Raw genomic sequence first — 25,594 nt, 5'->3', positions numbered from 1 at the left:
GCAGGCAGGGATCTTGGCACCAATGCGGATCAGGTCACAGGGGCCTGCACGAAGACGATGAAGTAAGCTAGTAAGCAGCGGGACAAAACAAATCAGGTGACAGGAAGGCTACTTACTCGAAGTTAGAAACCATTTCTCGAAGATGTAATTAGCAGGAGGTTGGATGGAGTCCTTCCTCACAAAGAAAAAGTCCTCAAACCATTTCTCATCACGGGATTTGGACACGTGTTTGAAGGGAGCCTCTCCACGGCCCCGGAATGAGAATTGACCTCTACCCAGGGATCTGATGTTGTATATATGGGCTAGATCGCCCAGAGTGATAGGTTTACCAGTGTTCTTACCGGCGGCCAGGGAGTAAAGAAGAACCCTCCAGATGGCAGCCGAAATTTATGCCATGGTGAAGTTGTTGGTGAAGATGAAGTCTTGGATGAGTTTAGGAAAAGGAAAATGGACGCCGTATCTAAATGGGTACAGATAAAAACTAACCCACCCCGGACGAAGGGCGCCAGCTTTATGTCCCGGTTCAGGGATGGCAATGTTCACCCCATCACCAAGACCAAGCAGACTCTTGATCATAGGAATGTCGGCCGGAGTCACAGTCGTGGGGATGTTTAAAGAGCCCCCGAGAAGGAAAGGTTGGGTCAAGATTACGGTCAGCGGGTGCAGAGGTTGATGAGGATTGTCGGGTTTTACCCATGGCGAAGAAAGAGAAAATGGAAATCAAAGAAGAAAAAGAGGAAGAATACCTTATGAGAGTATCAATGGAGGGTGGAATAGTGAAGCCGGCGGGGTAGAAGAAAAGGAAGGTTGAGGGTTTAGAGGGAAGGAGATTTTTCGAAATGATTTAAAGTTAACGAAAAGTGAAAGGTGGAGGTTGGGATTATAAAGAAGAGAGAGGGAAAAGGGGTGCGAGAAAAGAGGAATAGGACGGCTGATGTGATAGATTGCATTAGAAGGAGTGAAAAAGACGGCTTAGGGTTTTGGCATTTGATTACGTAAATTCCTTGCTCGACACCTTAAAGCGTACTTCACAAGAAATTTGGGGCAAACTATTTGGGCTAAAAATAGCATAATAAGGAAGGCCCACTTAATTAAATAAAAGGTTATGGGAGGAGTGATAAGGAGGAAGGAAGCCCGTAATAGGAAAAAGGAGAAACGGGCTGAAAGAACACCACGGGCCCATCAGAGAAGACCTCCGGATTAGGGAAAGACAAGTTAGGCAGAAGTTAGGGAGAAGTTAGGGAGATCAGGGAGAATTGGGAAAGGCGGCCGAGTTTGGAAAGAGTCCATATGAAAATTATATTCCCTTTCCATAATCAAAGTAGGACATATCTAGGGTTCTTACCCTATAAATAGCCAAGGAAGCAAATCAAGAAGGACATTCAGATATTCACATATTCAACAACACGTTCACACATTCACATTCAAGAATACATCCACACCACGGCATTAGCATATTATTATACTCAAATATACATCCGTCCAAGATCTTGCGGCCCGGCGCCTAGCACTTGTGCAGGATTAGCTTTACGCCTCAATTGTAATCATCCTCCTATTCAAGTAGTGCAATATTTGGCAGGGTACCGTCCCTCCCGCGGTTGTTCCCACATTGGGTTTTCCGCGTCACCAAATCTCACGTGTCAATTTACATTACGTACTTATTTTTCTATTTACTTATCAAACATACGAATAATCATACAATCAACCAACGAGTAAGACCGCATTGACCCTAATCAATCAACTCGGTAAAAAATACCTAAACAGTCCCTCCCTCTTTCAAAAAAACCTAGTCCTCCATTAATTTTCCACATCGATTATGTCGTTAAGTTCATCAACTTATAGTGGTTCATTTTATTCATCCGCTGATGATGATGATGAAGCATCCTATGAACCTCTTGCAGGACCCCCAAGTAGAACTATGTACGCTAAACCCTTTACGTGCATCATTCACAATCTCTCGTATACAGAGGACGGTCATGGAAAGGCTATACTCTCGTATAGCCTTGACTGGTTAATAGGTTTGATTCGGTTAGCCGGATTGAATTTGGTTCAAACTATCTACCCGGACAATGATGCGCATGATGTCTTAGGGCGGTACGCCCTCATTGAGTTTGGCGGGGGTGAGGAGCGGGAATGCTTTCGTCAGGCTTGCAAACTTGAGCGGGCATTTTATAAAAATGACTCTTCGAGACTCTGGTTTGATCACGATGATCAGCGGGTAGGCCCATATTTATGGGTTGCGAATGAATCTAACCATCTCCTACTACTTCCGATTCTGCACCGCCAAGGTCGCAGTGCCGAGCAGGGGACAGTTCCTTTGGAATAGGAAAACGACTCTGTGGATTGGGCTGAAGGTGAAAGAGACATATATAGTGATATTGTCTCTGAATTCCAGAGGATGGGGTAACAAAAAAACATACTCCCTCCATTCAACTCCACACTACACATTTGTTTTTTCACGTTTGTCAACGCTTGTTTTACGCGATAAATATCTTTAGCTAGATATTTTTAATGTACTCCTAAAGACCTAAGTCATTATAATAAAAGTGAGATATTTTTCTGGTGATATTGTCTCTGAATTCCAGAGGACGGGGTAACAAAAAACGTAATAAAAAACATAAATAATTAAACATTAATTCAAACCACCACCATAAACCAAATACAACTTATAATGCCAGATAAAAATTAAAGACTTAATTATTAGAATCTGATGAAGTATTAGGATACTCATCATGAATTTTAGCAAGTCGTAGATCGGCCCTTCATTATCACCGGGCAGCGCAGGTACAATGGCCTCTTTCTCCCATGACATAGGCACAGTGGCAAGAATGTGATGCCTCCTATAATGTCTCAGCAGATGATGATCAAGATGGGTCGTAACCCATAGATAAGGGCTGATACCTGTCGATGTGAGTATCAAAAATAATATTTATAATTTTCCAAACTACAACTAGCAAGCGGTAGTAAGGGTCGATCCGCATGGAGGTAAGGAGTTAAGTTGTTTTATTTCAGTCTATGGAATTTCTGGGGGGGTTTTAGATTGAAGAATATCTAAGTTTAAATGCAAAAATAGATAAGCAAACAATAGAAATAAGTGTAAGCAAATGATAAAAAGGAGCTAAGACGGTCGGTTCACTATAGCTGTGATGGCACATAATCCTAGGTAAGTCCGAAATACAATCGTGTAGGATGGGTAAAACATGTCCTCTCGGTCCAAGTTAACTAGTAGCTCCTTTCGGTCTATGCTACTAGTCCCTAGGTCTCACTAATACTAGCTCTCGCCCTGAAAAGTGATTCCTAAAGCCTAAATTACTTATCTTTCGATCTTAGAAATTTAGTCGTCTTAATTCATTAATTAATGCCTTCCCCTATCTCTCGATCTACGGGTTGGTCAAAACTAAGCATCTAACAAGTCTCCTCTCGGTCTCATTGTTAAATATTTCACTTAACGAATCAACCGATGCTAATCAGACACGGGTCTGGTCGATCGACCAACTACTTCAGTCGACCGACCACACGGCATAGACGATCGACCAGTTAAGCCAGTCGGTCGACCATGCCCTAATCCGGGGTCACCTATTCTACGCCATCTACGTTATAGCTCCCCTACATCTTAGCAAAGGGTATTTAGCTACTCACAATGGTGATAATAAGAAGAACTAATTTGATAATAAGCATAATGGATTGCATAATTGAAATAATTGAATGAATAAATTCGCATAAAACTGTAACTAGGGCTTGGGATTCTATCTAGCAAGAACTAAAAATAAAGAAATGAATAAAACAATACTGAAATTAAAGCACTATAATTACCAAAACAAAGGAACAAGCGATGAATCCGAAAGTAAGGTACGAAATTTATTGAGAATTCTAAACTACGAATAGCTAATGTATTTTATTGTATGTAAACTAAAAATATGTATGATAGGAACTAGATAATCAATACAGAGGAGTTGAATCACGTTATAAAGTAATTATCACGTAACCTAATCCTCATAACCTAATTATCATGGGCTTCGTCACGTCTTCGAGTTTTAATTTGCGCGTTAGAGTCGTGGGGTGGTCGATCGACCAATGAGACCAGTCGATCGACTGCTCCTCTTTCCTGCAGACTTCTGTTCAGCATTCTGACAGTCTCTAGACCATGTAGGTCAGTCTATAGACCACTGTAGCTGGTAATCCGCTTCTGAAACTCTCGCAATTATATCTTTCAGGCCTTGAAATGCGCACCAAGTTCGCTTCCCGAGTCTTTACTCCATGTCAAATACAATGCTAAGTACTTAGGGATGGATTCGGCTCGATTTCCGCTGGATTCTTCACATTTCTGCAATATTACACAAAAACACGAAAGTAGACGGAAATAGGTAAAATAGTAGCATAAACTACATAATTGAGCTCTAAAATGCGTGTAAAATAGGGTGTAAAACATCATATTTAGGACACGCATCAAACTTCCCCAAACAAAACCCTTGGTTGTCCCCAAGCAAGAACTAGACTCGATCCTAGGACCTAATGGAACGAGTTCAATCTCAGAGCGAAATGCAAACTGCAAAGCCTAAACCAGTTTATGCAACAACTATTAATCAATTAGCAATATGAATCATGCAAACGAGTTACGTAGTCGTTAAAAACCGATGAACCGTCAACTATAGAGACTGATCATTATGGACTCTCACGGGTCGCTCATATCACACATAAGCACAGGTGAATATATGTAAAAGATAAAAAAAAGTAATTTTGTAATGACACTCACCTAACTACGACCTATAAGAACATGCTTGCAATCTAATATGAAAAAAAATCTCTACAACCGTACATATGCATTCCAACCAAACAAATGACCATGACACATGCCGAGGTAAATATGGATATGTGAGGTAATGGGTAAGAAGGGGCTAAGATAAATTTGGAATAGAGGAGTTAAAGCCAAGCTAGTAACTTACTAAACACCAAATTATAACAACATCCGACTTCAAACTCAAAATTCAACAATAAAACCGGTGCTAATGATTAGCACTAATCTCGCAATCTCCAATAATAACTGTATTTCCCCAAATGATAATAATAAAACATGGGAATAAAATCACCATCTACTCAAAACTTCAACCATGTGATTTTTCGAATTTTCTTTCGCTACTGCAGCAAGCAGTCGATAGACCAAGTGGGATGGTCGATCGACTGATCCCTTTTTTTTTTAATCATTTTTTTCCTTTTTTTTTCTTCTTTTTCTTTTCTTTTCTCTCCCTTCAGTCATTTCACCAACATTCTCAATAAGGGCAAATATAACAAAAATGATAAGAACACTCCCAAAGACTAATACTACTAGCTTGACAAAGGCAGGCTGAATATAGGATGTAGTTAAAGGGACAAAAGGCTATTTTTGGCCATGTGAAGCTTATGGGAAAAATGAATAAAGGGGAACCTCTTCCACATATATCAACAAAACACAAACCGAATGCATACAGGTATTAAGAAGATTAAGTTCATATTTATGCATATTGATATAACATGTCTTATAAGGAGTAACTACTCACAATCCTAGATAAACTGGTCATGAATGACACCAGTTATAGGCTCTAAATCTCATAAAATGATGTAGTTTGCCATAAATCTAAGTCAAGTTTAAAGTTCAGCAAGATATTTAACGAAAACTCGTAGACTATGCAATTAGACTCTACTAATAACATGTTAATTGAGCACGGCTTAGGCATAAACAAATGCAAATGCAATGTCATCATTAAAATACTACCGTTCCGACTCGACCTACATGCTAAAAATAAACGTGGATTTTTTTGAAATTTTTTGAAATTTTTCAAATTTTTTTCAAATTTTTCTGTATATATAAGGGGAAAAAAACAATGCAAGGCAAAAATGTAAACGTGAATGCAAAACAGAATGAATGCAACGCAAAACCCTTCCCCAAACCAAATCACACAATGTCCTCATTGTGCAAAATCATATAAGAAAGATAAGCAAAGGAAATTGGGATTTTGCGGAATTATAGCTCAAATTGACATAAAAGAAGGACTCGGAAACTCACAAGACTTTAAGCGCAGCAGGAAACCTCCCCAAACCAGCGTGAGCTAGGAGGTTTCAAGAGCAATGATGCTACCATAGGTACCTGAAAAGAAACAAAAATACGCGCGTAATTCCGAGAAAGCAATTTACGAAACGCAAAATTATGTGCAAAATAAGAAAACAGAAGAAAACAGAAATGAATATGAGAATAAAGTGGAGAAAAGACTCCCTTAACTCCGCAAATCAACCAAACACAGCAGGGGAATGGTCGTGAACAGGTACAGTAGCGAAGGCGGTCGATCGACCATAGCAGCCAGTCGATCGACCGAGGTGACAGGAACATAAGCCTCTGGAGTCGCAGCACAATCGATCGACCATACAAGCCAGTCGATCGACTGAGATACCTGTTGTAAGTTTCTGATTTCTTCAAATTAGCTCAATAAATTGAGCTAATATGATCTATGAACCTGCAAATACACATAATAACGCGCCCAAAATTGCGCTAAACACAAAGTAACAGTCTAAAGTCTTGAAATCCTAAGCAAACTTATTAAAGCGAAGTCTCGCGCAAACCAAATCAATAAATAGTCTTAAAAAATGCAATAAAAATGTCTAAAACTGATGAAATAAAATGTTTTCATCCGCAAAAAATGAGGAAAATCTCCGACCATGGCTTCTGACTATAAGAAGTACCCTTCGCGGTGCTCAGCCTCTTAGCACTCCAATCCACCACATTTTCCAACGGGTCAACATCAGAAGCATCTTCCCACACTTGGACATCCTCATCAGTCTCAAGCTCCAAGTCTGAAACTGTAACTCGAACTGGCGCCTTCTTGGGCTCCTCAACTGGCTTCTCATCTGTGCCTTAGCTAAGACATCCTAGACCGCCTCTTTGAACGATTGGCTCCTTCACAGCTGGAGCAATGAACGGCTCTTCCTTCCCCCAAATCATTTCCTGTAATATCCAAAACAGAAGAATTGTCCTCCAATTTGCTCCCAATCTGGGGCGGTGGTGTCACAATAGAAATAGGTACAGGTACTCAAGTAGGCATATCAGAAAGCACAAAATAAGATTTCTTTTCAAAAATCACATTACAAGTAACTGGCCAAATAGGGTCCTTCTTCCTAGGGGACTGGGCAAACATAATAGAGTGCTTCCTTACCTTAAAGGTTAAAGTTCTTTCCCCCACATCAATTACTGCACCAACAGTGTGCTGAAACGGTCTTCCTAAAATACTTGGGGTGTTGACATCTTCAGGAATGTCAAAAACAACAAAGTCAACGGGAAAGAAAAACTTCCCAATTTGCACGGGCACATTATCTAAAAAACCTTTCGACCGCATCTCAGACCGGTCAGCCATTTGCACAGTCATGTCAGTAATAGCAAATCTGGTCAATCCCAATTTCTTAGCCAGACTCAAAGGCATAACACTGACGCTAGCCCCTAAATCACATAATGCCTTCTCAATTGAGAAGGTACCAATATTACAGGGAACAGAGAAACTACCTGGGTCAGACAGTTTACGATCAGCAGTGTGAGTTAAGTATGAACTAGACTCCTCGATTAAATGCACGGACTAAATGACATTCAAAGACCTTTTCTTAGCTAGCATTTGTTTCATAAACTTCATATATGCAGGTATTTGATTAACTAGCTCTAAGAAAGGTATTTGCACATTAATACTACGCACTAAATCTTTGAATTTACTGAATGTTACCTCATCTTTGGTTGGCACTAGTCTCTCTGGAGAAGGGGCTGTAAGAAGCAACTTAGCCCTCTCCTCTAGGTCTCTCATACCGGCATCAGTGGACTTAGGCTGAAAATCCAATACTTTGTCCTTGTTGTAGCTCGAACCTTCTTCGGACCGTCTCAGGAATGAACCATTAACCGTCGTAGGGTCATACTTTGGAACCGGAACTGACCCATCAGCATTTGGATCTTGCCTCGATAATTTTGGAGTCGTATCACCCCGAAACAAGAAATCCCTCAAGTTATCTGGCATTGGAAGACGAAACGGTTCGACATCAGGAGCATCATCAGTCGATCGACCAGTGGGGTTGGTCGATCGACTGATCTCCTCTTTTCTAGAATGACCAGAAAGATCAGAAAGTGTCGCTGAGGAATAAGGGGTGGTCGATCGACTGGGTGTGGCGGTCGATCGACCGTGATCGCTGTTGTTTGTCTTTTTCTCGCTCTTTTTCTTCTTTCCTTTTTCAGCAGCTTTTCCACCTTTTTCAACCACAACTCCCTCGGGTTCATCACCTACAGTAACGGGTCCAGCAAGGGTAGATCCGCTCCTTAGTGTGATTGCATTCAGGGTCTCTTTCTGATCCGGTTGCGACGGTAAATGCCCCGGAGCTCTAGTAGCAAATTTACCTACTAACTGGGCAATCTGAGTTTCCAACATCTTTGTACTAGCCTCTCTAGCCTGAGATTCCTTTTGCAGCATTCCCGTCAAACTCTGAAACATGTTTTTGAGCTCAGAAGCCTCAGAACTTTGGGACTGGCGCCGCCGAGGTACATAGGGTGGTTTCTGGTACGGTTGCTGCTTCTTATGAGGGGGCACATAATTCTGCTGCTGCGGAGGTGGAGTCGGATTTTGGACATTCTGGCTACTCCATCTCAAGTTTGGATGAACATTAGGCTCAAAATAAGTGTTGGTCTGCCTATAATGTTGAAAAGCAGCACAAACCTCATTGGGACTGATACAGAAATCTGCAACGTGTCCTTCTCCTCCACACCTCTTGCATGAAAAAGGACCATCTGAAATGGCGTTCACTTGGTAAATACCTCCCTTTGAAACTCCTCCTAACTCATACTTGTCAAATATCGCAGTAAGAGCTTCTAATGCGGCTACATAAAGAGATTCAGCAGCTCTCCTTTGATTTCCCCTAGAATTTCCATGCTCAGCTTTATGGGTGGCCATATCTTCAATAATTTTCCACCCCTTAGTTTCTCCAACATTCTCCTGGAATCTACCATTAGCTGCGGCATCCAGGATAACCCTCTGATCATCATAAAGCCCATTATAGAATTGATTGCACAGGCTCCATTGCTCGAACCCATGGTGCGGAATAGATCGCACTAGTCTCTTGAAACGAACCCATGCCTCATGAAAATCTTCATCAGGACTCTGTTTAAAGCTAGTGATCTGAGCTCTAATCGCATTGGTCTTCGATGCAGAAAAATATTTCTTATAAAATGCTAGGGCCAGCGAATTCCAATCAGTAATCCCATTGGCAGCTCGATCCAGATCTCGGTACCACTCCCTAGCAGCATCACGGAGCGAGAAGATGAACATTGTCTCTTTTACCTGGTCTTGGGTCACACGTGCTGGTGGGGGTATGGAACAATAGTATTCAGTCAATATTTCCATATGTTTAGCTGCATCTTCATTTGTAGCTCCCCCAAATTGGTTTCTCTCAACCAAGTTAATGTAGGACGGTTTCGCTTCGAATTTTCTATCCGTCCCGGCTGGCAACGCGAATCCCTTATAGAGATTCTCAGCTTTTGGCTCGGAGTGACTGGCTATATTTGCTTCTTCAGCCATCTCTAGAAAATCTGAAGAAGTAACGGTATCTGTGGAAGATACTGGAGATGGTGGTGGATTTTCTTCAAATATTTCGTTCTCGTAAAAACTAGACCGAGAAATAGGCTCTTCCTCGGACTGTGCTTCTTGAAATAGCCTTCTCTTAACTCGCAGGGTCCTCTCTAGCTCGAGATCAAGGGGAAATAATTCGCCTTTTTGAGACCTACGCATAAGAATAAACTACAATAAGAAGATGAGAACCGTTTAAGGAACAAAAAGTTCCTTAAACTAAGGAAAAGACTAAAATAAATAAACAACTAAAACTAGCGCTGCCTCCCCGGCAACGGCGCCAAAAGTTGATACCTGTCGATGTGAGTATCAAAAATAATATTTATAATTTTCCAAACTACAACTAGCAAGGGGTAGTAAGGGTCGATCCGCAGGGAGGTAGGGAGTTAAGTTGTTTTATTTCAGTCTATGGAATTTCTGGGGGGTTTTAGATTGAAGAATATCTAAGTCTAAATGCAAAAATAGATAAGCAAACAATAGAAATAAGTGTAAGAAAATGATAAAAAGGAGCTAAGACGGTCGGTTCACTATAGCTGCGATGGCACATAATCCTAGGTAAGTCCGAAATACAGTCGTGTAGGATGGGTAAAACATGTCCTCTCGGTCCAAGTTAACTAGTAGCTCCTTTCGGTCTATGCTACTAGTCCCTAGGTCTCACTAATACTAGCTCTCGCCCTGAAAAGTGATTCCTAAAGCCTAAATTACTTATCTTTCGATATTAGCAATTTAGTCATCTTAATTCATTAATTAATGCCCTCCCCTATCTCTCGATCTACGGGTTGGTCAAAACTAAGCATCTAACAAGTATCCTTTCGGTCTCATTGTTAAATATTGCACTTAACGAATCAAAAGATGCTAATCAGACACGGGTCTGGTCGATCGACCAACTACTTCAGTCGACCGACCACACGGCATAGTCGATCGACCAGTTAAGCCAGTCGGTCGACCATGCCCTAATCCGGGGTCACCTATTCTACGCCATCTATGCTATAGCTCCCCTACATCTTAGCAAAGGGTATTTAGCTACTCATAATAGTGATAATAACAAGAACTAATTTGATAATAAGCATAATGGATTGCATAATTGAAATAATTGAATGAATAAATTCACATAAAACTGTAACTAGGGCTTGGGATTCTATCTAGCAAGAACTAAAAATAAAGAAACGAATAAAACAATACTGAAATTAAAGGACTAGAATTACCAAAACAAAGGAACAAGCGATGAATCCGAAAGTAAGGTACGAACTTTATTGAGAATTCTAAACTACGAATAGCTAATGTATTTTATTGTATGTAAACTAAAGATATGTATGATAGGAACTAGATAATCAATACAGAGGAGTTGATTCACGTTATAAAGGAATTATCACGTAACCTAATCCTCATAACCTAATTATCATGGGCTTTGTCACGTCTTCTAGTTTTAATTTGCGCGTTAGAGTCGTGGTGTGGTCGATCGACCAATGAGACCAGTCGATCGACTGCTCCTCTTTCCTGCAGACTTCTGTTCAGCATTCTGACAGTCTATAGACCATGTAGGTCAGTCTATAGACCACTGTAGCTGGTAATCCGCTTCTGAAACTCTCGCAATTATATCTTTCAGGCCTTGAAATGCGCACCAAGTTCGCTTCCCGAGTCTTTACTCCTAAGTAGACGGAAATAGGGAAAATAGTAGCATAAACTACATAATTGAGCTCTAAAATGCGTGTAAAATAGGGTGTAAAACATCATATTTAGGACACGCATAAAGGGCCTTGTTGTCTATCATCTGAATAGTAGTCCTCTTTCCCCGCATCTTCTCCCGCAAATCTAGCCCCTAATTTTCTTGCCTGACAAAAACTATCATGGCACTTGGCTTCGTCAAACTCGATAAAAGTGAAGCCTAAAAAACCATGCTTGTTTGTCGACACAGGGTATAACTTTTTAACCGCGGTGAAACCAGAGTCACGAAGCATTTGCGTCAACCACCCAAAATCAGGGTTTAAACCATTTCCATTCACATCATAATGAATCGGGAGATTATGGAGAATGCAAGTAAAAGGTTGTACGTAACGAGAACATGATTGTAGCTCCGATACATCGGCCATATTTTATTTAGAGAAACATTTAGAGAGAAATTAAAGAATAAATGTTTGATAATTTAGATTTTGACCTAAAACATTATGAAGACATATTTATATAATTATTTTGGTCAAATTGAATATTATTGATCAAATTGAATATTTATTAAAGTTCTGATAAAGTTTTGCATGCAGTGGTCAAACTGAAAAATCTAATCAAATACTGACAACGGTTGAATTGAAAAACCGTTATCTCATAATAGAAAATAATAACGGTTACAAGCAACTCGTAGCTATAACATAACAACGGGTACCACAAACCGTTGCTGGTGTTAATTTAGTAACGGTTTTTGAATTGTCTTTTTCTTAAACCGGTAACGGTTGCCTAACAACCGTTGATAAGAGTTATTCTATAACAAGTTTTTGGAAACCGTTAAATATTTTTTATAACGGTTTGTTAAGCAACCGTTGTCACATTATAATAACAACGGTTTTCGAGGGAACTCGTTGTTCTTATTAGCGCAGTCTAGGTTTCCACCAATATTTGGAAAACGCTAATCTAAGTGTCGTTATTATATGCATTAAACCATTGTGATACGCTCATTATTGATGGCCATATTTGGCGTAGTGATTTACTTGCTTGAGGTGGATGCTCTTGATTGAAAGGTTGGTTAGCAAGTGGAAGAGAAAAGCCATATCATTGATCCCTAGAGTTCGAAGTTTGGTTGTTCCCTTGCTGTTGATATCCTTGGTTATCATTCGCTTTGTATCCTTGGTTAAACCCTTGGTGTTGCCCTTGGTACCTTTTATTATTGTTGTAACCTTGTCCTTGCCCTTGATTTTGGCCTTGATATCTTTGATTGTTCCCTTGGTTGTTGTTCCATTAATTAAATCCTAAATTGTTGTTGTTAAAACCTTGATTTTGCTCTTAGTTATACCCTTGATTCCATTTGTCATTGTTGTTCCATTGATTGTTTTTGAATGGAGGCTTTGGTGGTCGGTTTGAGAAGTTGTTAAATGCTTTGAAGACATTTACACCTTGTACATTGTTCTTCTCAAAGTTGTTGTTGTAGAGGTTGTTGCCACATATATCATAAGTGTGCCCCGTCCCTCCACATGAATCACATGTAGGTCTTTGCATCATTTCAACTTGGTTCACTTGCTTCCTACTCAACTCCTCAAGTTTCTTCTTGGGCATATCAAGTTTGGCATTAGTCTCCACATTCACTAAGATCTCGGAAGGGGGCTTGCTTCTTCTCAAGATATTACCTCTTGTACCAAAATTTGCTTCGGAGTCCACCATTTTCTTGATCAAAGCGATGCCATCGGCTTCTCCAAAGTGGTCAAATCAACCTCCTGCTGAGGTATTCACCATCTCTTTCGTTCTTGGCAATAGTGTTTGGAAGAAAGTTTGAGTGATATACCAAGCGGATATTCCATGGTGAGGACAACGAACAATTAAATCTTGGAATCTATCCCATGCTTCTCCCAAAGATTCTCCGTCTTCTTGTTTAAATGTGGTAATTTCATTTCGGAGCATGGCGGTTTTAGAAGGGGGGAAGTACTTGGCAAGGAAGGCTTTAACCAAGTCAACTCAAGTAGTAAATGTATTTGGTGGATAAATGTTTAGCCACCGGTCCGCCTTGTCTCTCAAGGAAAAGGGAAACAACATTAACCTCAAAGTGTTTTTGGGCACTTCATTTCTCTTCATCATTGCAATTTTACTCTTAAACTTCCTAAGGTGAGCATGGGCATCCACATCAATGTTACCACTAAAGCAATCCTTCTCAATCAACCCTAATTGAGCGGGGTGGATTTCAAAGTTGTTAGGAGCTAAGACACCAAAGTTGATAGAAGAGGCGGAATCATCCAGGTTTAGCCGATTATGGTCTCTTAAAGTGGATATTTGTGGTTGAATAAGAGGTGGAATTGGTGGAGTTTGAGGTGGTGTGTTTGTAGGAATTTGGAGATCGTGAAATGGGTTTTCTAGTAGAGGATCAATAGTGTTGTTTGGTTGTTGTTGAGTTGTGGTTTCAATGAGAGGTTGGGTGGTTGAGTTTGCTTGGTTTAAAGTTGCCAAGTTGGAATTTCTAACCCTTGCTAAAGTCCTTGTTCTCAAATCTCTAAAGAACCTCTCTGGTTCGGGATCACTTAGCAAAGAATTACCAATTCCTCTAGGCATAAACTTTAATAAACGTTAGTCTTCTAGTGTTTTTAGGCACTAGGGGTAAGCAATAACACACTCACTCTACAAGAAACAAGTATCTACTCAAACAAGCAGACAACTAATAAAGACTTGGCCTAAGACTCTAACTAACTAAGTATAACCTAACGCCATCCCCAGCAACGGTGCCATTTTGATAGTGGGTTTTGTCGTCGAACCCACTTCAAGCAAAATTTATAGAATAACCCAATTTAAGTAGCATAAATCGGGGTCGAACGCAAAGATTGCGGGGGTTTGTAGAGTTCAACAGCTCAACAAATATACTCTAGGGGGGTGAATAGAGTATGTACCGTTTTTCAAATTCTCGAAGATAGTTATGTACTTCTAATTCGTGATTTATGAGTTAAGTTCGAATGTATGAAGTATATAATGATTGTGCAAACGATTTGATAACAATGTAAAACAAACAGTATGAAAAAGATAAATAACACACGATATTTTAACGTGGTTCGGCCCAATTGAAAAGACTATGTCCACCCCTTTTTATTAATTGTTTATCACGAGCGCCTAATCCGGTTTAGCGTACAATAAACAACTAACCCCCACGACTAACCCTAATCATGCTAATGAAGGATGTTAAGCCTTCGGTGTGTGAGAGATGTGAAGCTTTCGATTTGTGAAGGATGTTAAGCCTTCGTGTTTGTAGGATGTTAAGCCTACGGTGCGTAAGATGTTAAGCTTACAAAGTTTTGAATATGAAATAGAATCGAATTTAAAACAATACAATCAATTGTCTAGAAGAGTATTTTAAAACTATCCACTTTTAAAAGATAAACTTTTGACACGAAAAGTACGTAGTTTAATGACTACAACTTTCAAAAGCAATTTGCAAAATGAACGATTAAGAACAAAGCTTAAAACAGCGAAATGATTTTGCAAAAAATATCAATTTAATCAAGAAAGTTCGTATAAGTCGTGTGTGTACATTTGAAGCTTTAGATGTGCATTTATAATTAGGCACACACGACTAAACACCATAAACCTTTCAAATTAGGGTTTCTCGTGTGTTTCCTGATGCACACTTCAAATCTAGGTTTTTCATAAAATAACAAAAGATAATCATTCTCAAAATATCTTGGTCAAAGATAGATTTTAAAAAAAAAATACAAGCCATATTTTATGAAAGAATAACCGAAAAGATTAAGTAAAATCATTAACAAAATTCGGTTAATTGTTTTAAAGAAAAATAGAATATTTTCACAATATAAAATATCTTTTCAAAGAGTAAGAATCTTGTTTGGATAAAACTAAATCTTAATATATCTTTATGTTGATAGATTTCCTAATATCTTGTAAACAAGATATATCAAAATCTTTCTTCAAAAGATATAGAAGTCTAAATTTAATCCTAGCAAAGATTTAATATAATAAAACGAGATATTATAGTTTTGAGATAACCAAAACGAGATAGAAAGAGTTTTAGAAAATAATAAAAATTCGAACTCACTGCGGGTCTTGAGGATATAGGCTCCTCAACTGAGGATACCGTTTCCTGAAGATATAGCAGAGTTCTTCAGAACTTGACGTAACCGTTCCCTCAACCGAGGACACCGTTCCCTCAAGAACAGTTTTACTTTGTGCATAGTTCTAAGATACTCTTTTATATGATATGTCCTTAACCTAATTCTAGGACTTCATGACGATCTCATAGATGTTACATTATTACGTTGATCATCTTCATAATACGCTTCTCTTGAAACAAGCTTGAGTACCTAAATAATAAACACTACAAAACATACCATGCTCATAAAAGCGTAAAATAAAATAGCTTAGAAATAAAACGTTAACTTGACATGCTTCAAAACCTATCAAGACCTAGGGTCAATAGGGTTGTTACTTAGCTTGTTTAAGTCTCAAATTAGTCTAACAAATGAATGAGGTCTGATTAATTGTAAACTAAGATGCAAACAAGATGAATAACTAAACTAAATGAAATTGTATTCAATCAATGAAGGGAAAGCTAGGGTCTTTGGGTTCGCTTGGGTAAGTAGAGGAAGAAATAAGTTTTAACAAGAGATGCGTGACGATAGTGGTCAAGGACATAAGCCTAATTACTTAGACACCTTAAATTCATCAACAAGTTATCACTTAGTCAAGATAAACTAGTTATTAACCTGGCATAAAGACCATACAATACCATAAGCACCAAATAGGCCAAACATGTTAAAGAAAAGTTCAAACTTTCATTTAAACAATTCAATAAACACTTCATATGCATGAGAGTAAAGACCAATTAATCACCCAAATCAAAGTGTTAACAACCCAAATTCTTCCCTTTTAATTACCTAAGTTCCTCCTAAACCCTAGATAAAACTACTCACTCATATTTATGGGTGAGAAATCAACAATGAAAGAAAACAACATATAAACAAAGACAAGCAACATCACAACTTTGAATAAAGAGTAATTAAACAAGATAAAAGCTGTAAACAAATGAAAACAAATGTAAATAAGAGAGAAATTGTACCAACATTACTTAAAGGAACAAGCTTGGATTAAATTAATGAAGATGAATATCTTATTGTCTTCCAATTACAACCCAAAACTAAATGTAAACTATTTAAAATGAGAGGATATAAACTAATATTAAGTAAAGATTATAACTTTTATTGAAGGAAAATTAAAGAGATAAATAAGGTTAACTAGGTAGGGTTCTTGTGTTACAAAATAAGAGACAAGAATTAAAATGAGAGAGTGTCTAATCTAATGTGACTAGAATAATAAGAGAGTGTGTCTTTATAACCACCCTTCTAATAATAATAATAATTATTATTATAAATATTATAATAATAATAATAATAAAAATAATAATAAAAATAATAATAATAATAACAATAATAATACTAATACTAATAATACTACTAATACTACTACTACTAATACTACTAATACTACTAATAATAGTAACAGTAACAGTAACAACAGTAACAGTAACAATGACAATAACAATAACAATAACTAAAAATAAAAAATTAATAATAATAATAATAATAATAATAATAATAATAATAATAATAATAATAATAATATTTTTCGTGAGGGAGAGGGAGAGCGACTGGCAACTTGTGAGGCGATCACCCATTTTTGTTCACTTTACTGGCACGCCGGACAGCCACCTCATGTCGCCGCCGGCCTATATTCACCGCTGGCCTCCTCAGGACGCCGACGACATTGTTTCATTGGCTTGCTGCTCTGCGGGCGTTTTCCTTCTCCTATTAGGGCATCTTTTTTCTTCTTCTTCTTTTTTCTGTTTTAAGGTTTGTGCAGCGACGCCATTGTTGTCGACTGTTCCTGCTGGTCTAGGTCGTCTTTCCGTCCTCAATCTCCGGTGAAACTAATCGGTTGTGTTGTTGTTTTGGATTTGCGATCTCTGGTTTACGGGTTTCGGGTTTTTCGACTTCTATTCGAATTGTGGGTGGTTGTGTCATTGATCACGCCGGAGTTTTCACGGCTAGATACAACCCTTGCCGTTGCCGGTGTCTGCTGCATCTTGCTCAACGGTTTGTTTTTCTTTTCTTCTCCTTTTGGTCTATTTTTCACGGTTTTCTCTCCTCTGCGGTCTGTTGCTCTCGGTTCTCTGGTCTTCGGCCACTTCTGCTACCTTTGCTATTGTGTTTGGGTTGGTTGTGTGTGGGTGTTACGGGTTGCGGGTGCTGTGGTTGGCTCCGTTTTTATTATTTTATTTTTTATTTTTTTTTATTTTTTTTGGTTACTTCGTACTTGGTTTAGCTGTGGTTGGGGCTACCTGGTTGTCGTGGCAGTTTGGTGTGGTGGCTGCCTGGGTGTGGTGGTTTGCTTGCTTCCTTCTTCATGCCTGAACTTGTACGATTTCATTGTCCTTTTTCGAGTTTTCATGCGTGTCCGGATGGGTTTGGTAAAGGCCTTACTAAGGCTGTGTGGCAGAAACATTTTCAGGTCCGACATTGTCATGATGGTGCTTTAGAGCTTACGCGTCAAACTCTTGTTGATAGTCTGACTGTTTTCTCTAATGCCGAGAGTACTTTGAAGCGGATGGGGCTTTGGTTGTGCGGGGTATGCTTTAAAACCGGTACCACTCGCGCTAGATGTCGGCATAGTCGGGGTGATATTGTGATGCCTCCGAAGAGTGTTGATGGCCTCTACAGCTTTCATATTTATGGTATTCTAAGTCCTTTGGCTCCTTCTACTTCAGTTTCTTCTGATGATAGTGTTGGGCTTGTTCAGTGGTTTATATCTTTGCTTGATCGTTTATTGTCTTTGGGCCTTCGTACCGTGAAATCCATTCCTCCTAAGTATCGTCTTGGGTTTGCTCGGGCTTTGAAAGGAGCCCTGGATGATGTGGCTGGTTCTCCTAGTGATCTCTCCCGCTAGATTCGTTTGCTTGTTTTACCACTTTGTCTACTTAAGACTTTTGCTCCTCGGAGTAATCTTGAGTGTAGGACTAATATTCGGCGCCAGCGTCAGGAGGAGAGTATTGCCAGGGCTATCCTTGCTTAGGGGGTACCTGGGGGGGGGGGGTTTGCAGCTGTTGCAGGAGTGTTTGGATGAGTGTCCTTCTTTATTTTCTATAGAGGAGGATCTGGATTTGAGTGAGCTCAACCTCCGTCAGTGTCGGAGGAAGATTTATGATGGTCACTATACTGCTGTTGTTCGGGTGCTTTCTTCCTCTGGGGTCGCCCCCTACTCTAATGCCACTCTTGTGGCCTTGCATGAGAAGCATCTTGTCGCCCCGCCTCATACATTGCCTCCTTTGTCTGGGGATCATCATCCTTTGGTTGCCTCTTCGTCAGTGGTTTTGGATATGATTCGGAGCTTCCCACGCGGTACTTCTTGTGGGAGGGATGGTTTTCGTGCCCAGCACCTGATGGACTGTTTGAGTGGTGCAGCTATGGCTATCTCTGATGATTTGATCACTTCTGTTATTAGAGTGGTTAATCTTTTTCTTGAGGGCCAGTGTCCTCTTGCTCTGGGTGAGTACATTGACAGCGCCCCTCTCACGCCGCTTGTTAAACCAGGTGGTGGTGTTCGTCCGATTCCTTGTCTTCTTACTTTGCTGGCCTTCAGTTTGGGGTGGGTGTGTCCGGTGGAGGAGAGGCTATCTTGCATGCCTTGAATCGGCTCATTGAGGCTCAGGGTGCTGAGGTGGGACTTTCTATGTTGCTGGTTGATTTCCAGAATGCTTTCAACCTTGTTGACCGCGCGACCATGCTTCAGGAAGTCCGCCGTCGTTGCCCGGTTCTTTTATCGTTGGGTGGAGTTTTGTTATTCCAGCCCAGCCCGTCTTTTTTATAGGGAGCATTGCTTGTGGTCTTGTCAAGGTGTTCAGCAGGGTGATCCTTTGGGCCCGTTCCTTTTCGCTTTGGTTTTGCATCCCTTGGTATGCAAAATCCGGGACACTTTTGACCTCACAATGCAGGCGTGGTACTTGGATGATGGCACCATTGTGGGGGATACTTTGGAGGTGGGGAATGTCTTGGATTTGATTATGGCGGATGGCCCCCGTTTTGGACTGCACCTTAATGTCTCCAAGACGGAGGTCTTTTGGCCTGTTGAGGATCTTCGGAGTCGGCTTTCTGGGGTTTTCCCCTCTTCTATTGCTCGGCCCTTGCGTGGTGTTATAGTTTTGGGTGGACCTGTCAGTACTTGTCCTGGTTTTGGCGGTGAGATTTTGGCGAGGAGAGTAACTAAGACCATTGAGCTAATGGACTTGCTTGCGAGGATTGAAGAACCGCAATGTGAGTTGCTTCTACTTCGAGCTTGTACTGGTATTTCTAAGCTCTATTTCTCCCTTCGTACTTGCTCCTCTAGTGTTTTTGGGTCCGTCCATCTTCCTTTTGATGCTGCTCTTCGTTCCAGCTTGGAACGTATTGTCACCGCGTCTGGCCCGGGTTTTGAGGATTGGCAGTGGTGCCTTGCTACTTTCCCTTTTCATCTTGGTGGTCTTGGTGTCTATGCGGCGGGAGATATTTGACATTATGCTTTTATTGCGTCCCGTTTGCAGTCTGCTAATTTGCAGGCTAAGCTCCTCGGGCCTTCTGGTATTGTAGCTGTTGACTCTGCTTTTGACTATGTCACGCGGGGTTTTACTGCGACTACAAGCTCTGGTATCTTAGGTAACCCTAGTGAAATTGCTGCCCCCCAACTTATGAAGAAATTGGCAGACATTTATTTCGCGAGAGTTGCTGCTTCCTCAGAGTCTGTTTTCTCTTTGACACCACGCCAGCTTGCTTTGTGGCAGTCTCAGCAGGGTTCCCACTCCTCTGATTGGTTGCGTGCGGTTCCTATCTCGGGGTTGGGTCAGACTATGAACGGGGGGACTTACCGTAGTGTGCTTGGTTATCGTCTGGGTGTTCCGTTATTCACGGTATCTCGGCCCTGTCCTGCTTCCTGTAGAGGTTTTTGTTGATGATGTTTTTAGGGACCACGTTGTATCTTGTACTGGTACTGTGGGCGTTAAACATCGGCATAACCTCATTCGTGACACTCTTTTCGACATCTGCTATAGATCTGGTATTTCTGTGGGAAAGGAGGTTGATATCGGTTTGGTTGACGGGCATGTGGTTCTCTTCGTCCTGCGGATTTGCTGCTTTATTCTTGGGACAGAGGGCGTGATGTGTGCGTTGACTTTACAGGGTCTTCTCCTTTGACTCAGACTGGGATGATGGATTTTGTGCCTGGCCGGGTTGTTGCTGATGCTGCTCAGCGTAAGTGTGCTAAGTACGGGGATTTGTGCGCGGCAGCGAGTTATGGTTTCCTTTCCTTATCTTTCTCATCACTTGGGGAGCTGGGTTCGGATGTTGTTTCCTTGCTCAAGCGGATCTAGAAATTCTCGGAATCTCAGGATGCGAGGGCTCGGGTGGCCGCTTACATTTTTACTAGACTTAGCTTTGTTGTTGCTAAGGGTGTGGGAGCCCAGATTGTTTTTCGGCTCCCCACCAATTTCATGTAAACTTTTATTTTTCTTTTAATGAAAGATGCACGCATCCTTTTATTAAAAAAAAATATATAATAATAATAATAATAATAATAATAATAATAATAATAATAATAATAATAATAATAATAACAATAATAATAATAATAATAATAATAATAATAATAATAATAATAATAATAATAATAATAATAATAATAATAATAATAATAATAATAATAATAATAATAATAATAATAATAATAATAATAATAATAAAGGGTTTTGAAAGGGAGAGGGGAGGAGAGGTGATCTGGTCTGCTACCACGTCAACCTGCCGCCGTACGCCGCCAACCACCACTTCACGTCGACCATTAGACCTCACGTCACCGGTCAGGGGTGGTCGTTGTTGGTTTTTACGGTGGGCGCTGTTGCAGGGGTTTTTGCGAGGGAGTTTCGTCCATTGCAGGGTCATTGTCGCCTGCCTGCGTCGATGTTCCCTTGCGCCACCACCCTTTGGCCTTCAGACCTCAAGTCGTCAGCCTTTGCTGTGGTGGCTGACTTTACAGCCTTAGGGTTTTTTCTGCCGGTGTGTTTTTTTTCTCCTTTTTTGTTTTCTTCGCGATTAGCATTTTTACTTGCTGCTGATTCTTTTTGCTTTACGGTTGGTTGTCAGTCACTGGTGGTCTGATGTCCCCTGTGTCCGTCCGCTGCCATGCTGACTGCCGCCTTTGCCGTGTGTGAGTTGTTGATGTGGTGGGTGTTGTGGTTTGGTTTGTTAGGCTAGTCGTGGTGTTAAGATATCGTAGGTTGGTTGTTGATAACCACCGGAGTGGGTGGTGTGTTGGTGGTTGTTGCGGCTGTCTGTTAGACCCCTTTTTTGCTTTCCTTTTCGATTGCTTTGTCTTCTTCGAGCCTCTAGCTGCTTGTGAGTGTGTCGGTGTGGTGGTGTTCGTCCTGGTGGTTTTCTTTGGTGGCTATATTTTTCATACAGGTTGGAGGAGGGTTTTTCTTCCCCTTTCATGCCTGATTTAGTGCGCTTTCATTGTCCTTTTTCGGGTATTCATGAGTGTCCGGATGGTTATGGTAGGCGCCTTACTATGGCCGCCTGGCAGAAGCATTTTCAGGACCGACATTATCATGATGGTGCTATGGGACTTACGCGTCAAACTCTTACTGATAGTCTAACCTTTTTCTCTAATGTCGAGATTACTTTGAAGCGGATGGGGCCTCTGGTTGTGTGGGGTGTGCTTTAAAACCCGTACCTATCGCTCTAGATGTCGGCATAGTCGGGGCGATATTGTGGCGCCTCCGGAGTGTGTTGATGGCCTATATAGCTTTATTATTCAGGGGATCCCAAGACCCCTGGCTCCGTCTCCATCGGTTATTTCGTCTGATGATGGGGTTGAGCTTGCTCAGTGGTCTATATCTTCGCTTGATCGTTTCTTATCTTTGGGCCTTCGCACCGTGAAATCTATAGCTCCTAAGTGTCGTCTTGGGTTTGCTCGGGCTTTGAAGGAGGTCTTGGATGATGTGGTCGATTCTCCTGGTGATCTCTTCTACTGGATTCATTTGCTTGTGTTGCCACTTTGTCTGCATAAGACCTTCGCTCTTCGGAGTAATCTTGAGTGTAGGGCCGTTATTAGGCGCCAGTGTCAGGAGGAGAGTATTGTCAGGGCTATCCTTGCTTGGGGGTGGTTTGCAGCTGTTGCGGGAGTGTTTAGATGAGGGTCCTTCTTCATTTCATGTGGATGAAGATCTTGATTTGAGTGAGCTTAACCTTCGTCAATGTCGGCGGAAGATTTGTGATGGTCACTATACTGCTGTTGTTCGGGTGCTTTCTTCCTTCGGGTTCGCCCCCTACTCTGATGCCACTCTTGTGGCCTTGCAAGAGAAGTATCATGTCGCCCCACCTCCTTCATTGCCTCCTTTGCCCGTGGATCATCATCCTCTTGTTACCTCTTCGGCGGTGGTTTTGGATATGATTCGGAGTTTTCCACGTGGCACTTCATGTGGGAGGGAGGGGTTTCATGCGCAGCACTCTATGGACTATTTGAGTGACGCTATTGTGGCTATCTCTGATGATTTGATCACTTCTATTACTAGGGTGGTTAATTTTTTTCTTAAGGGCCGGTGTCCTCTAGCTCTTGGTGAGTACATTGCCAGTGCCCCGCTCACGCCGCTTATTAAACAGGGTGGTGGTGTTCGTCCTATTGCTGTTGGCACTCTCTGGAGACGTCTTGTCTCTAAGATTGGTGCTTTTGGTTGGTCCTTCTTTGTCTTCTTATTTTGCTGGTCTTCAGTTTGGGGTTGGGGTGTCCGGTGGAGGAGAGGCTATCTTGCATGTCTTGAATCGGCTCATTGAGATCTGTGGTGATGATGTGGGACTTTCTATGTTGTTGGTTGATTTCCAGAATGCTTTCATCCTTGTTGATCGTGCGACCATGCTTCAGGAAGTCCGCCGGCGTTGTCCGGTTCTTTCTCGTTGGGTAGAGTTTTGTTACTCTGGCCCGGCCCGTCTTTTTTATGGGGAGCATTGCTTGTGGTCTTGTCAGGGTGTCCAGCAGGGTGATCCTTTGGGCCCTTTGCTTTTCGCTTTGGTTTTGCATCCCTTATTGTGCAAAATTCGGAACTCTTTTGGCCTTACTATGCAGGCATGGTACTTGGATTATGGCACCATTGTTGGGGACACTTTGGAAGTGGGGAGGGTTTTGGATTTGATTATGGCAGATGGCCCTCGTTTTGGACTCCATCTTAATGTTGATAAGACAGAGGTCTTTTGGCCTATTGAGGATCCTCAGAGTCGGCTTCCTGGTGTTTTCCCTCCTTCTATTGCTCGTCCCTTGCGTGGTGTCACTGTTTTGGGTGGACCTGTCAGTACTTGTCCTATTTTTGGCAGTTAGATTGTGGCGAAGAGAGTGACTAAGACAATTGAGCTTATGGACTTGGTCGCAGGGATTGAGGACCCGCAATGTGAGTTGCTTCTTCTTAGAGCTTTTACTGGTATTTCTAAGCTCTATTTCTCCCTTCGTACTTGCTCCCCCCGTGTTTTTAGTTCGGCCCATATTCCTTTCGATGCCGCCCTTCGTTCCAACTTGGAACGTATTGTCACGGCGTCCGGACCGGGTTTTGGGGATTAGCAGTGGCGCCTTGCTACATTCCCTTTTCATCTTGGTGGGCTTGGTGTTTATGCGGCAGGAGATGTTTTACCTTATACTTTTCTGGCGTCCCGTTTGCAGTCTGCAGATTTGCAGGCCAAGCTCCTACGACCTTCTGGTATTGTAGATGCTGGTCCTTCTTTTGACGATGCCTTGCGGCTGTTTTCTGAGACTACAGGTTCTGCTTTCTTACGCGATGCTAGTGAAATCGTTGCCCTAAACTTATGAAGAAATTGGCAGATATATATTTCGCGAAGGATGCTGCTGCTTCAGAATCTGTTTTCTCTTTGACACTACGCCTGCTTGCGTTGTGGAAGTCTCAGAAGGGTGCCCACTCCTCGGATTGGTTACGTGCGGTTACTGATAGCTTAGCTTCCGCCCTCACTAAGGTGCCCTATTATTCGCTACAGGTCTTACCCTTTCCAATCTTCCGATCTAGGTCAAGGTGTACCGTGATTTATTAACTAATTGTGTCGACTCAATTAGACAAGAACATTTAAATGTAGCGATTAACAACATAGACCAAAATTGCATTAGACCTAATTACTCAATTCACAATTCCATTAAAATCATGGCTCCCCTATGTCTTAGCAAGGGAGGATTAGCTACGCATTATCGTCAAACAAGCAACAACAACACATGAGCAATAAAAAGTAAGCATGATGACAATAGACAAAGACAGATTAACAATAATAAATGAAGATTAAAGGAGAGAAAATAATAGAGAGCAATAAAAGATTAGGATTAATAAAAGAGCAATAATACCGATTACAATTAATCCAAATTAGGGTTCAAGAGCCAAGTATAGAGAGTCGAGAGAAAATATCGAAGTGAAGAGAGGAGAAGAAGAAGTATCCCGTGTAACCTAGCTTATATCTAATTTCCAAAGCCCAACACGAAAATAGGCTAAAACACGCATTAAACACAAAGCCTCTCGATCGAGTAAAATGAAACCACTCGATCGAGGACAAATCTTGAAATTCCCCTCGATCGAGTGAAACTAGTGTTCGATCGAGCACTCTTTATTTCAGCCACCTCGATCGAGTGATTCTTTGATAGATAAAGCATTCGATCGACCAAATAGTGTAGCAAAACTGGTCGATCGAGCTATATTAGCACATATGAACTCCTTGGCACCTTTCCGAGGCCACCTCACGCGTCTCTAAGTGATGGATTCCAAGCTCCAATTCCTTATTCTCCAAAAATTCCCACAAATGGGACAGGTTTAGGCTCGATTTTGCTCCTTTCTGGTCAGTACCTGCAATTTACACAAGACAAACCAAAGTAGACTATTCGGGGGCATTTGTAGCTTGATGCCACATAAATAACACAGAAATGCGTGTAAAAATGAGGTAAAAACTTTATATAAAATACACGCATCAAATCTCCCCAAACCAAACCTTTGCTTGTCCCCAAACAAACTATGAATGCATCTAAAGACAACCAACGGAATGAGACCAACTCATCAGCTACAAATCACCCACCTAAACCGGTTTAATGCAACAACTAACAAAGTAGCCATAGGCAAGTGCAAACGAGTTAAATCAATGTTTCAGACTAGTGAACCGTCAACCTTGCAAGACTCACAAATATCGGACTCTCACGGGTCGCTCATCACACAATTTAGGCACAGGGTGAGT

At 41.1% G+C, this 25,594-nt stretch overlaps 2 non-coding genes across 2 annotated transcripts; both read left to right on the top strand.

Moving 5' to 3' along the window:
* The first annotated feature begins 9,078 nt into the window (after positions 1–9,078).
* LOC141635821 (small nucleolar RNA R71) lies at positions 9,079–9,185 on the top strand. Its single transcript, XR_012540479.1, has one exon. It is a non-coding gene; the product is annotated as a small nucleolar RNA R71 (small nucleolar RNA).
* Positions 9,186–13,113: 3,928 nt separating this feature from the next.
* On the top strand, positions 13,114–13,220 carry LOC141636947 (small nucleolar RNA R71). Its single transcript, XR_012541512.1, has one exon. It is a non-coding gene; the product is annotated as a small nucleolar RNA R71 (small nucleolar RNA).
* The last annotated feature ends 12,374 nt before the right edge of the window (positions 13,221–25,594 follow it).

This window comes from Silene latifolia, chromosome Y (assembly GCF_048544455.1).
Source record: "Silene latifolia isolate original U9 population chromosome Y, ASM4854445v1, whole genome shotgun sequence".
Lineage (NCBI taxonomy): Eukaryota > Viridiplantae > Streptophyta > Magnoliopsida > Caryophyllales > Caryophyllaceae > Silene > Silene latifolia.
This window is presented reverse-complemented; position numbering and strand designations above follow the sequence as displayed.